Consider the following 12,281-nt stretch of genomic DNA (forward strand, 5'->3'; position numbering starts at 1 on the left):
ATTCAGACTTTTGTATCTGAGTGAACTACAGATCCATTTTGCCATCGTCTTGGGAAATAATTGTTCAGTAGCCTTTATGCAGCAAAGATTAACTTATCCCCATCCCGTGTCTCAAAATAAACCAGGGGAACTGGGTTCGACTTTTGTTTATTATTGCTTGAAATGACGCTCAGCATGCGTCCGTTACACGCCCAAATCGCATCCTACTAGTATGTCAAAATAACCCGTCATGTATATACCCCACCTTGACACTCAGAATATCCCTTCAAAATTGTTGTTTATAAAAATAGTACGATGAGTTAAGCATAACATTTAACTGTCGGCTCAAATACCTTGTTATTTTATGCACACTCTTACATACACTAAACCTGATATGCTGACATATACCTGAGATTACAATCTACCAGGTACATTGTGTCCCTGTGTCATTGCAAACTTGGTCACGTGGGACGTAAGTTGGACATGAGTGGGACGACATTCTCGACATCCAGGTAAGAACGCAGTTCAACTTGATCTCGTTTTAACACTATTACTGATTACATGAAATTATTCGCTGATTGTCTAGTGCCAAAGCTCATTGTTAAGAACGTTTCTGTGTGAGTTAATATAAGCCTCAGTGAACTCAATGCTTTTCTACATGTTGCGTGAAGCTTATCGGTGGAAATGGTTACTGCTTGTCTCTACCCGTCACCAAATGGATGTACACGCTCAAAGTTCGAGGTTAAGTTAATAATGTTAATTTATTTGTTCACAGTAGGTTATGAACAGTTGAATCTAAGCCAAGTCCTTGACCGTACTGTTAACGTTACAATGAAGTATACTATACTATAATATTTTTTGAATTTTCATCTCGTTCAAAGTCCATGGTGTTTTGGGTGTCATCACTGATTTTCACTGCTCTTTTGCCTGTTTTGAGACTACGTTCGAAACTGGTTGTTCTCTGACGCTGACGTTATACATGTCAGTATCTTCAAATAATAGTGTTTAATATCCTAATAAGTAAAGGAATTGATGTATCGCTATCTTGAAGGTCGTAATGAATTTCAATTGTTTTTTTAACTTTCTTTTTTATTCAATTCAGTATATGATACTACAGAGTTGTACATTGAGTAGCACGTCATGTGGTATACGTATTAGGTGTAGGTTACATACCTATACAGCAGACAGTAAATTTAAGTTGGCTACAGGTGTCCAACAATGTTTACAAATGGAGAAACGGGCAGACTAGATGGTTATGGGCCGGAAGAGCGAAACCTAGCCATAATCAACTCTAAAATCTCTTCTCTTTCGTGAAGCTACAGTAAGACTGGTCACGCTAAAGTAAACACGGGATATTGCTGTACCGGGACTCTCAAATTACAAGAAAAACACAGAAATGCGTATACCGTATTTACAGTAGTAATTTATTAGAGGCTGAAGTATAGTATAGTTGCACAAAAGTTCTTTACATTTAACAAATTTAATAACTCTAATACATTAATATTTCATAGATGTACATTATAATTTCTACAAAAACAACAATAACTTATATCTTAAAATATGGTAAATACATAAATACATTCTATGATAAATTTGTCATTCACTCCAAGTGGACCAGGTCACCAACGTGATCTGTGTACTCAACGTCGCCGATGACGTTGTTGACGAGATTGTCTTTCAGAGCCTGAAGACGGTTGTCAATCAGCCGGTATCTTCTCTTTCTGGGTGGTGCTGACCAGTGGGCTCCAATTCGTTGAATGGCGACTTCTACGTTGGATTGTTCTCTTTGAAATAGTTAGTGCGATGCCCTTGGTTACCAAAATGGTTCCAGATCTCAGGTCTACGTGTGTGTACGTATTTTCGGACTTGTTCGGGAGCAGACAGTACACAAGCGGGAACATGTGGCCTTGGAATTCATCATGCAGTGTGTAGATCTGCTCAAACAGTCGTGGAGCCGAGGAGAAGGTGCCGTCACCAAACACTTCATTAATTTTTTTGTCTAGATGTACCGCACATCTGACATTGCTAAGCCACTTTGGGGTATCCCACTTAGTTTGATCCTGTTTATGCTTTTGGGCATATCAATTGACTCTGTAAGGTTGTCCCCGACAACAACATACCCTCTTCCACACTTATTTATTCGAATAATATTTTTGTGCTTCAGCTCTTTGGCAATATCTTGAGCTGTTAGGATCTTATTAAGATCTTGGGAGAAGTCTGCGCTAAAGACTACTTTTTCCCATTTGGTTTGTGGTCTTCTATTTTGTTGTGTCTTTGATTCTGATGAGACCATTCTTTGTCTTTTCTGTACAATTTTAGACTTAGGTGGGCTAGATTGAGGCTGTTTGCTTTTCAGCATGCCTTGAGCCCACAGGGCACTATAATCGATATTTTCTTGAACGTGAATCTGTCCTGAAAACGGTCAGGGACATTTAGCGCGGCTTGACTATAAGTCAAGTTGGCTGTTTTTTGGCAGTTTTTCTGGTGACCAGAGTGAAGGGATTCCCTTCATTTGGGTTGGGCTGACCCTTTCGAGAACTGGGCTGGTTCTCTTGAGAGTTGGGCGAACTCTCAACAATTGTAATTTCTGGACATAAGTCCGCCGTCTCCATTTCCAAGTTCATATTTGTCAGTCCCAGGGGCCTGGGTGATTGACAACAGTGCAGTTTTAAGCTGGTGAGCGAACCGAGCTTGGTAGGCGCGGAGGGTTGTGTACAGTACGGGACCTGTGACACAACTGGACATAGATAAATACTTACTTACTTACTTACTTTGGAGATTTAACGTGCTCTTCCGACTGATGCGTATTTCGCTCACGGGCCCGGCCAGGCCATTTAATGTGTTTCCGAAAGGGGCGAAAGTAGTCTGTGCAACCCAAGAGGGGGCTTTAGGGGTTGCTTATATAGAATTTGGGAATTTTGAGATTTGGAATAGATGCCGATGGGGTTGGGGAGGAGAACTAAGGGAGCTGGGTATGGTGGATGTTTGTTTGTTTATGTGATTTTGATTTGGTAGGTTATTGTGTTTTTAGATGCGTTTTATTTGTTCCGTTTTGATTAAGAATACGCCTAAGGCCTTGAAGTTTTCTAGTTTATTTTGTGGGTTTAGTATTGCTTCTAGAGTGAGAGCCTTGTTTAGATTGAGGGTGGTTTGTAATGCGGTTCGATGTGTTAGGTAGTGTGTGCAGTGGATGAGTGCGTGTTCTTGGGTTTCTAGTTGTTTGCAGTGTGGGCAGTTACCTGTAGTGTGTTTTTAAAAAAAATTTAGGTGGTTATTTAGGTTGGTGTGTCCTGTTTGGAGTTTAGTGATTACTCTGTCGATTTTTTTTTGATGGATGGAGAATTTTTGGTTTGGTTAGTGGTTTGCTGAGCGCTTTTTTGATTTGGCTATTTGAGTTTAGATATAGGTTATGCCATTTTTGTGATTTTTTGCTTGTTTACACTTTTAATTTCTGATTTTGAGATGGGTAAGTTTAAGCTTATTTCTGGGATTTTGAGGGATAGTTTAGCTGCTTTATCGGCGTTTTCATTACCGTATATTCCTACATGGGCGGGTATCCACAACAAGGTTATTTGTTTGCATGCCTTAGTTAGGTCGTTGGAGCTTTTAAGTATTTGATTTATAAATTTAGGTTGGTTTTTGGTATTTTTGTTTTGGAGGGCTTGCAGTCCACTTAGGGAGTCGGTAAGTATTAGGATTTTTTTGTGGTTTTTGGATTCTTGATTATGGAGGGCTGAGGCCATGCCCATTAGTTCTGCCGTGAATATTGATTGGCTGTTTGGGAGTCGGAAGGATTGTGTGGTTTTAGTTGGTTGTGTGGTATGGACTCCGAAACCTGTGGGTTTGGAGGTCGGATCTGAGGATCCGTCCGTGTAGATGTGACACCAATTTGGCCAATTTTCGTGTATGTATGCTGTTGTTGTTGTTGCATTAGGTGTTTAAGAGGTCGCCTTCTGCCTAGGCAATTTCGCCTGACCTGTCCCTCTTTGGGACTCCTGTGTGTGAGAAGGGTTCACATATCTATTGTGATTTCGGTGTTCACATAATTTCTGTTTTTGCATTGATATGATTTCTATTTTCTTATATTGATATAATTTCATTTTTATCCTTGGCTGCTCTGTTTATATACGTTCGAGCAGCGGTCCATCTCTCAGAAATAAAGTTAGTTTGGCCTTCGCTATTGCATCTCTTGGCTTTAGGAGATCTATGACAGATAGTGGATCTAACTGCAATTCTTGTTTTAACCTAGCCCGGGCTGGGGCATGGTCTTGACATTCTAGTAACACGTGGTCAATGGTTTCAGCCTGATTGCAAGATGAACAAACCTTGTCATAGTGTTTTCTGTGACCAAGTCTGAGGCGTGAGATAGCAATTTCAATTTTCCTTACATTTGAGTATGAGTTTGGCTTTTGTTGGACCTTGGGTTGAATTTTGTATAGCCATCTGCCGATCTTACTTGCGTTCCATTCGGCTTGCCATCTTTCTGCTATGGAGGCTTTGATTTTGCTTTTTATCTCTAGTTTACTAAAGGGAATAGGCTGTATATCCGCTTTGTCTAGAGCTAGCTTCGCCAGTGAGTCTGCTTTTTCATTTCCATGAATATCTATGTGAGAGGGGATCCAACACAGCTCCACCTGTTGCCCTTGGTCCGATAGTTTTGTATATTCATATAGAATATTGTTGACTGTGTTTGGCCTGGAGTTTGAGTTTCTGCCACTGATGGCCTGAAGTGCACTTAGCGAGTCTGATAGGACGACTGCCTTTGCTTCCGGGAGTTCCGGTATGAGATTGAGTGCATGATGAATTGCCTCCAATTCAGCCGTGAATACTGACTGACCATCAGGCAAGCGAACTGAATGTGCTTGGGGTTTGGAGCTGTGGATATGGATCCCGTAACCAACACTGTTGTTGATAGGATTCTTGGATCTATCAGTGTATATATGGGCCCAGCTGTCCCAGGTAGTTTGAATTTTAGTGATAGCTACTGATCGTAGTAGGGTTGGGTTTTCTCTTTTAGTGACTTCTGATGTTAAAGCCCTGAAATTGCCCGTAATACGTTCAGGTCTTTTTGACTTTTGTTTTCGACATATTCTATATGCTTGCGCCAAGTGAGGTGTTGATCAAGGATCACACCAAGAAATATTGCAGGTTTTTCGAATTTGATAGGTTTGCCTTTTATGGAGACACGGGGTATCATAGCATCTTTACCCCGGCGTTTGAAAAGAACTCCAACAGTTTTTTCACTTGAAAGAGTGAATCCCCATTTATTGCACCATTGATCTGCTCCGTCCAGGGCTGACTGGAGTTTTTTTTCTGATTTGTGAAATATCTCTGTGCTTTACCCATATTGCTCCGTCATCGAACTTAGAAGTTTGGGTAGGAGAGTTGACATGGTCAAAAAGATCATTGATCATGATATTAAACAGGGTTGGGCTTATAATGCTGCCTTGTGGCGTGCCATTGTCCAGTGCCATTGTCCATAGTATGTATGCTAAATGTTGTTGTTGTTGCATTAGGTGTTTAAGAGGTCGCCTTCTGCCTAGGCAATTTCGGCTGACCTGTCCCTCTTTGGGACTCCTGTGTGTTAGAAGGGTTCACATATCTATTGTGATTTCGGTGTTCACATAATTTCTGTTTTTGCATTGATATGATTTCTATTTTCTTATATTGATATGATTTCATTTTTATCCTTGGCTGCTCTGTTTATATACGTTCGAGCAGCTGTCCATCTCTCAGAAATAAAGTTAGTTTGGCCTTCGCTATTGCATCTCTTGGCTTTAGGAGATCTATGACAGATAGTGGATCTAACTGCAATTCTTGTTTTAACCTAGCCCGGGCTGGGGCATGGTCTTGACATTCTAGTAACACGTGGTCAATGGTTTCAGCCTGATTGCAAGATGAGCAAACCTTGTCATAGTGCTTTTTGTGACCAAGTCTGAGGCGTGAGATAGCAGTTTCAATTTTCCTTTCATTTGAGTATGAGTTTGGCTTTTGTTGGACCTTGGGTTGAATTTTGTATAGCCATCTGCCGATCTTACTTGCGTTCCATTCGGCTTGCCATCTTTCTGCTATGGAGGCTTTGATTTTGCTTTTTATCTCTAGTTTACTAAAGGGAATAGGCTGTATATCCGCTTTGTCTAGAGCTAGCTTCTCCAGTGAGTTTGCTTTTTCATTTCCATGAATATCTATGTGAGAGGGGATCCAACACAGCTCCACCTGTTGCCCTTGGTCCGATAGTTTTGTATATTCATATAGAATATTGTTGACTAGGTTTGGCCTGGAGTTTGAGTTTCTGCCACTGATGGCCTGAAGTGCACTTAGCGAGTCTGATAGGACGACTGCCTTTGCTTCCGGGAGTTCCGGTATGAGATTGAGTGCATGATGAATTGCCTCCAATTCAGCCGTGAATACTGACTGACCATCAGGCAAGCGAACTGAATGTGCTTGGGGTTTGGAGCTGTGGATATGGATCCCGTAACCAACACTGTTGTTGATAGGATTCTTGGATCTATCAGTGTATATATGTCCCAGGTAGTTTGAATTTTAGTGATAGCTACTGATCGTAGTAGGGTTGGGTTTTCTCTTTTAGTGACTTCTGATGTTAAAGCAGTGTCAACTTTGGGAGTTTTTAAAGTCCAGGGAGGCCGTGACCCTTTGTAGTGACTTTCTGGAGGCTGAATGTCATTGCAATTGTGACTTCGAATGAGTTCACGTACTAATATCCCAGATGGCTTTAGTGAGGGATTTTTTCGAGCTAGGGCTTCATCTCGAGTGTTTTTGTCTTGCCATATCTTTTTAACCAAAGGGTTTGATGTTCGTCCCCTGAACGATAATATTGCCTGCTCTCTTCTTAGTTTCAATGGGAGTTCTCCCGTTTCTACTTGTAGTGCTTCTAGTGAGGTGCCTGTCGCTGCGCCTGTGGCTAGCATTAGGGCTTTGTATTGTATTCTGTCTAGGCGCCTCAAGACAGTATTTGATGCTGAATGAAAAGCCTCACAACCATAGTCAATTTTTGATCTGATAAGAGCTTTGTAGAGGTCCAGCTGAGTGTCCCTCGATGTGCCCCAAGATGTGCCTGAAATTGCCCGTAATACGTTCAGGTCTTTTTGACTTTTGTTTTCGACATATTCTATATGCTTGCGCCAAGTGAGGTGTTGATCAAGGATCACACCAAGAAATATTGCAGATTTTTCGAATTTGATAGGTTTGCCTTTTATGGAGACACGGGGTATCATAGCATCTTTACCCCGGCGTTTGAATAGAACTCCAACAGTTTTTTCACTTGAAAGAGTGAATCCCCATTTATTGCACCATTGATCTGCTCCGTCCAGGGCTGACTGGAGTTTTTTTTCTGATTTGTGAAATATCTCTGTGCTTTACCCATATTGCTCCGTCATCGAACTTAGAAGTTTGGGTAGGAGAGTTGACATGGTCAAAAAGATCATTGATCATGATATTAAACAGGGTTGGGCTTATAATGCTGCCTTGTGGCGTGCCATTGTCCAGTGCCATTGTCCATAGTATGTATGCTAACTTACTTACTTACTTATATTGGAGATTTAACGTGCGCTTTCCGACTGCAAGCGTATGTCGCACACGGGCCCGGCCAGGCCATTTAATGTTTTTCCAAAAAGGGGAAAAGTGAGTTTGTGCAACCCAGGAGGGGGCTTTAGGGGTTACTTATATAGTAATTTTGAAATTTTGAGATTTGGAAAGAATGCCAAGAGTGGGTGGGGGACGTACTAAGGGAGCTGTGTGTGTTGGGTGGTTATCAAATAAGGTAGTTTTGGTTTTAATATTTTATTTGGGGTTTAAATGCGACTAATTAGTCCTGTTTTTATTAGGTATATGCCTAAGGCTTTGAATTTTTCTAATTTATTTTGTGGATTTAGGATTGATTCTAGTGTAAGTCCGGTTTTAAGATTTAGGGTGGTCTGTAGTGTTGTTCGGTGTGTTTGGTAGTGTGTGCAGTGAATGAGTACGTGTTCTGGTGTTTCTTGTTGTTTGCAATGTGGGCAGTTTCCTGTTGTGTGTAGTTTAGCTATTTTACGGTGATTATTTAGTTTGGTGTGGCCTGTTTGTAGTTTGGTAATTATTCTGTCGATTTTTTTGGATGGGTGTAGTATTTTGGGTTTATTTAGGGGTTTATTGAGTACTTTCCTGATTTGGCTATTTGAGTTTTGGTATATATTTTGCCATTTTTTGTTAATTTTTTGTTTAGTGACACTTTTGATTTCTGATTTTGAGCTGGGTAAGTTTAAGCTTATTTCTGGGAGTTTAAGGGATAATTTTGCTGCTTTATCTGCCTTTTCATTTCCAAAGATTCCTACATGGGCGGGGATCCAAATGAACTCTATTTGTTTACCTACCTTAGTTAAGTTGTTTGAGCTATTGAGTATTTGATTTATTAGTTTGGGGCGGTTTTTAGTGTTTTTATTTTTGAGGGCTTGTAGTCCACTGAGGGAGTCGGTTAGGATGAGGATTTTTTGGTGTTTTTTAGATTGCTGATTGTGTAGTGCTGAGGCCATGCCCATTAGTTCGGCCGTGTGTGTGTGTATGCTAAATAAGTTGCAATCTTTATATATACCATCAAATGCATACTGTATGTATTCTTAAGAAACGACTCTCCTCTCCTCTCCTCTGTTTGAACAGCACGGACGCTAATCTAAACTACGGTAATCCGGTGTTTTTATAGCCATTACTCATTTCTCGCTTTCGTGGGACAAATATCCCAACTTGGGTTTTCGCTTTACTGATACTAGGGAAAATTGGATTTTCGCTAACCCGGCACGACACCGACTAGATTCGCCATGTTTATGAACTCAGCATGAAGCTAAATCCTTCCAGCATATTAGCGGAAATTGATCATGTTTCAAGAAAAAGAAATAGAGACATATTAACTAGACAATTCATTTGCCAAATTTTTCCATTTTCTGTCAAACTGCCTTATTGTATTGTTTTTGTGTGCAATTGATTTCTCTATCCGAAATATATCAATTAAAGTCTTCAGAAACTCTTCAAGTGACAATTTGTTTTTCTTAATACTTGATACATGAATATAGGTTTTGTATGCCAGTATGATGTGATTTAACAGAATGTTAGAGTTGTACCAAAGTAAAACAGAGCATTTTGTAAATGTAAATTGTTTTGAACATTTTATATTCAGAAAACATTCAACTTTAGCCCAAATCTCCTTAACATGCTTACAGTCCCAATATACATGAAATAAGGATTCAGTATCAGTTTCACAAAATGAGCACAGATCATCATTGAGAATTTTCATTTCAAACAATTCTTTCTTTGTATAGATATCGATGATGCGATAAATAAATTTATATTGAAAAATCAAGTAATTTTACATCTTTTGTACATTTTCTGTATCTTATAAAAACATCCTTCCATGATATATCTAAGTCGAGATTTGTATCCCATTTTTCACAGACTGTTGGGAGACTTGCTGTAGTTGAATTATTAATTGTTCGTTACCTCATTGCCAGGCCAGTTGCCTATTTACCTATTTTAAGTTCCACTGCTTTACGTAAGCAGTAATTAATATGACTAGTGTGTACAGTTTGCCAGTGCATAAGCGTAACGTTATCTGTCCCAGGTCAGAGAAGGAGTGACATGGGTTCAACAACGCATAGATCGGTAATCAAGATAACATACAACAGGCACGAACTGAGCATAATATATAACATGGTGGTCGTTACAGGTTATGATGACCTAGCGAAATAATGATTGTCACAACAGTAAACGGGATATTATATATGTCTCTGATCATACACACCTTAATGAATTTAATTACATTGTCATTCAGATAATCAGTTTCTGAAGGTGTGAAGGCTTGCAATTGCAACCGAGTGCACAGGTTGCAACGACGACATTAGGTATATTATTATCAACAACTGTAAAACAATGCGTGTTAGACCACCACAATTCCAGATCATCTAAACGTCGCCAAAACAACCAAAACCAACCTGATATCTCAATGTTTTTTGTTACGTTACTATGCAGATCGTTTCCACCAATAAACAGAAAAGAAACCTATTCATTATAAGGATAAATTACATATTATGGAAGAGGAAATAAGTTATTCCCAATTTATTATCAAGATTCCCTTCAATTTATATGGAACATACTCTGAGTATTATCAGTGTTACATTTTCCGAAACGGAAACAAATACCTCCGCCTATCACTGAAGATATTAAACAATAAGGACATTATGATAAGATATATCATTACATAAACAATTATGTTCAAGGTAAAATTACTTTTCTCTTGAATGCTCTATCACGAACTGCACGTATGTAGCGACCAGAAGTGGGATACTACCAGAACTGGGATAAACACTGGGATAGCGAATTATATCTGTCACATGCAACTATGTGTTTAATTAAAAAACATTTAATAAGAGCAAAATCATCTGCACTTCTTGTGTATATTGTTTTTACTCCTTTCTGCAAAGTTCGCCAATGGCAGTGCTACTGACTCGATATCCGTCATTTGTAGCTAAATATAAAAGTGGTAATGCGGAACTAAAGCGGAATACACTTTCTTCTTTTTAAACAGATCGCTGATGAAAAAATGCAATTCCTATGAAAATGGTCGTGTTGCTTATTATCTGTAATTACTACCCATTGCCATGTTTAATTTCTAACCATGATATCACTCCCAATGTATTATTTAATTGTCTTTCATATCATAACCTTTGTGAGGTGGTGACATGTTTAATAACAGAATCAATTTTCGGTTAAATAGCTATCTTGGCCACTTCTGAACAGTGTTTTCCCACGAAATAGCAAAAGCCAAATGAAAATAAAATGATTCTCTAATTTATATATTTTAAAGATGTTATGCCACTCATTTGTTGGGATATAAGTTCTTTGGATGTTTGCTATTTTTCAAGATTATTTTAATTATTATTCTCATACACAGACACACAGGAGTGTACAATAGGCGATGATGTTTACAATATATATGTAGGAGGGTATGCAAAGTAATATAATCATAATAATTATTTTGAATATTACTGAGTGTGGCGTTAAACATCAAACTAAGAATAAGATACACAACAGAGTTAAAAGGGGTACAATTACATTTGTACTATTCAAGGGATTTCTGAGCCCCAATACCTCAGAGCCCTCTGGCAATTGATGCGTATAATTTTGTTTGTATTCTAAAGTCCCAAAGTCATTTTTTGTAAATATTATTATCACTATAATGCAAGAATTTTATATTCAAAATCACTCCATTTGATTATTGTGTACTATTTTTTTTTTTAATGTTGGAGGTGCATGTAACTGCTTCAAGGCATAGCAGATGCGGAATGTGAGAGAGTTAACTGGGAAACTCATTGAGCCATTGTTGGTAGCTTATTGACATATGTATATTATGGTCTCTGATACATATGGAATCTAAATAATATCATTTATTATGATTGAAATAATTAGAAAGGCTTCAACATTACCAACTTAAGACAAATAACATGTATTTCATAAACCCATTCCTAATAGAGAATTGAACTTGTTATCTCATGCTCTGTCATCATTGACATAAAATTTGCAAGACAAAGCGACAGTAACAGTTATCCTCCCTTCACAACTTGATCAAAATGGTCGTCTGGTCCTTGCAGTTGAAGGCCAAGTGGCTGAAGCTTCTAAGATATTTTTTCTTTTAAAGCGAGAACGTCAAGGTAAGTGATTATACCTTTACTTTTTACGTTTTTTCTGTGGTTTCTATCAAGGCAGGTACAGACCTAGCACAATCTCATACATTGTGCAGTCAGTCCCTCCATGATGATCAGTTAGCCTATAATAGTTGTGAAGGGGACGAAGCTTTTTTTTAAACTAGGTTGTTTCATTTGAAAAAAACTTATTATCAAAGAACATGTTTCTCATAGGTTTGAAATCTGAATGACAATCAACAGAAACAAAACTCTCAAGATTCCTTACATTCTTGAAAGCATTACATTTATGCCACTACTGGTCGAGGGGATGTGAGTAATAATATAGTAAAATGTCTCTTAAAATTGACCCATAGCATTCCAATTCTGCTCACAGGTTTGAATTGAGATTTACTATCATCAGCCAAAAGAAAACATTAAGATTCCATTAAGTGTAGATTTTATGGGTGATATCCGATTTCTTGTCAAGGTGATATAATTAAAACATAATAAAAATTCTCTTAAAATTATAGATATTGTCTCATAGTATTCAGGCTTTGGTCCCAGGTTTTAAATGGTGTTTACTATCATCAGCCAAGAAGAAATCTTAAGATTTCATTAGTTGTAGATTTTATAGGT

At 38.5% G+C, this 12,281-nt stretch overlaps 1 long non-coding RNA gene across 1 annotated transcript in view; it reads left to right on the forward strand.

Annotated features, from left to right (window-relative positions):
* Positions 1–316: 316 nt before the first annotated feature.
* The window catches only part of LOC139480576 (uncharacterized), a 40,272-nt gene continuing 28,307 nt past the window's right edge, over positions 317–12,281 (forward strand). Inside the window, exon 1 of the long non-coding RNA XR_011654425.1 lies at positions 317–491. This is a non-coding gene — a long non-coding RNA (uncharacterized lncRNA). The remainder of the gene's footprint in view (positions 492–12,281) is intronic.

Source organism: Haliotis cracherodii, unplaced genomic scaffold, assembly GCF_022045235.1.
Source record: "Haliotis cracherodii isolate W230 unplaced genomic scaffold, xgHalCrac1.p SCAF_4, whole genome shotgun sequence".
NCBI lineage: Eukaryota > Metazoa > Mollusca > Gastropoda > Lepetellida > Haliotidae > Haliotis > Haliotis cracherodii.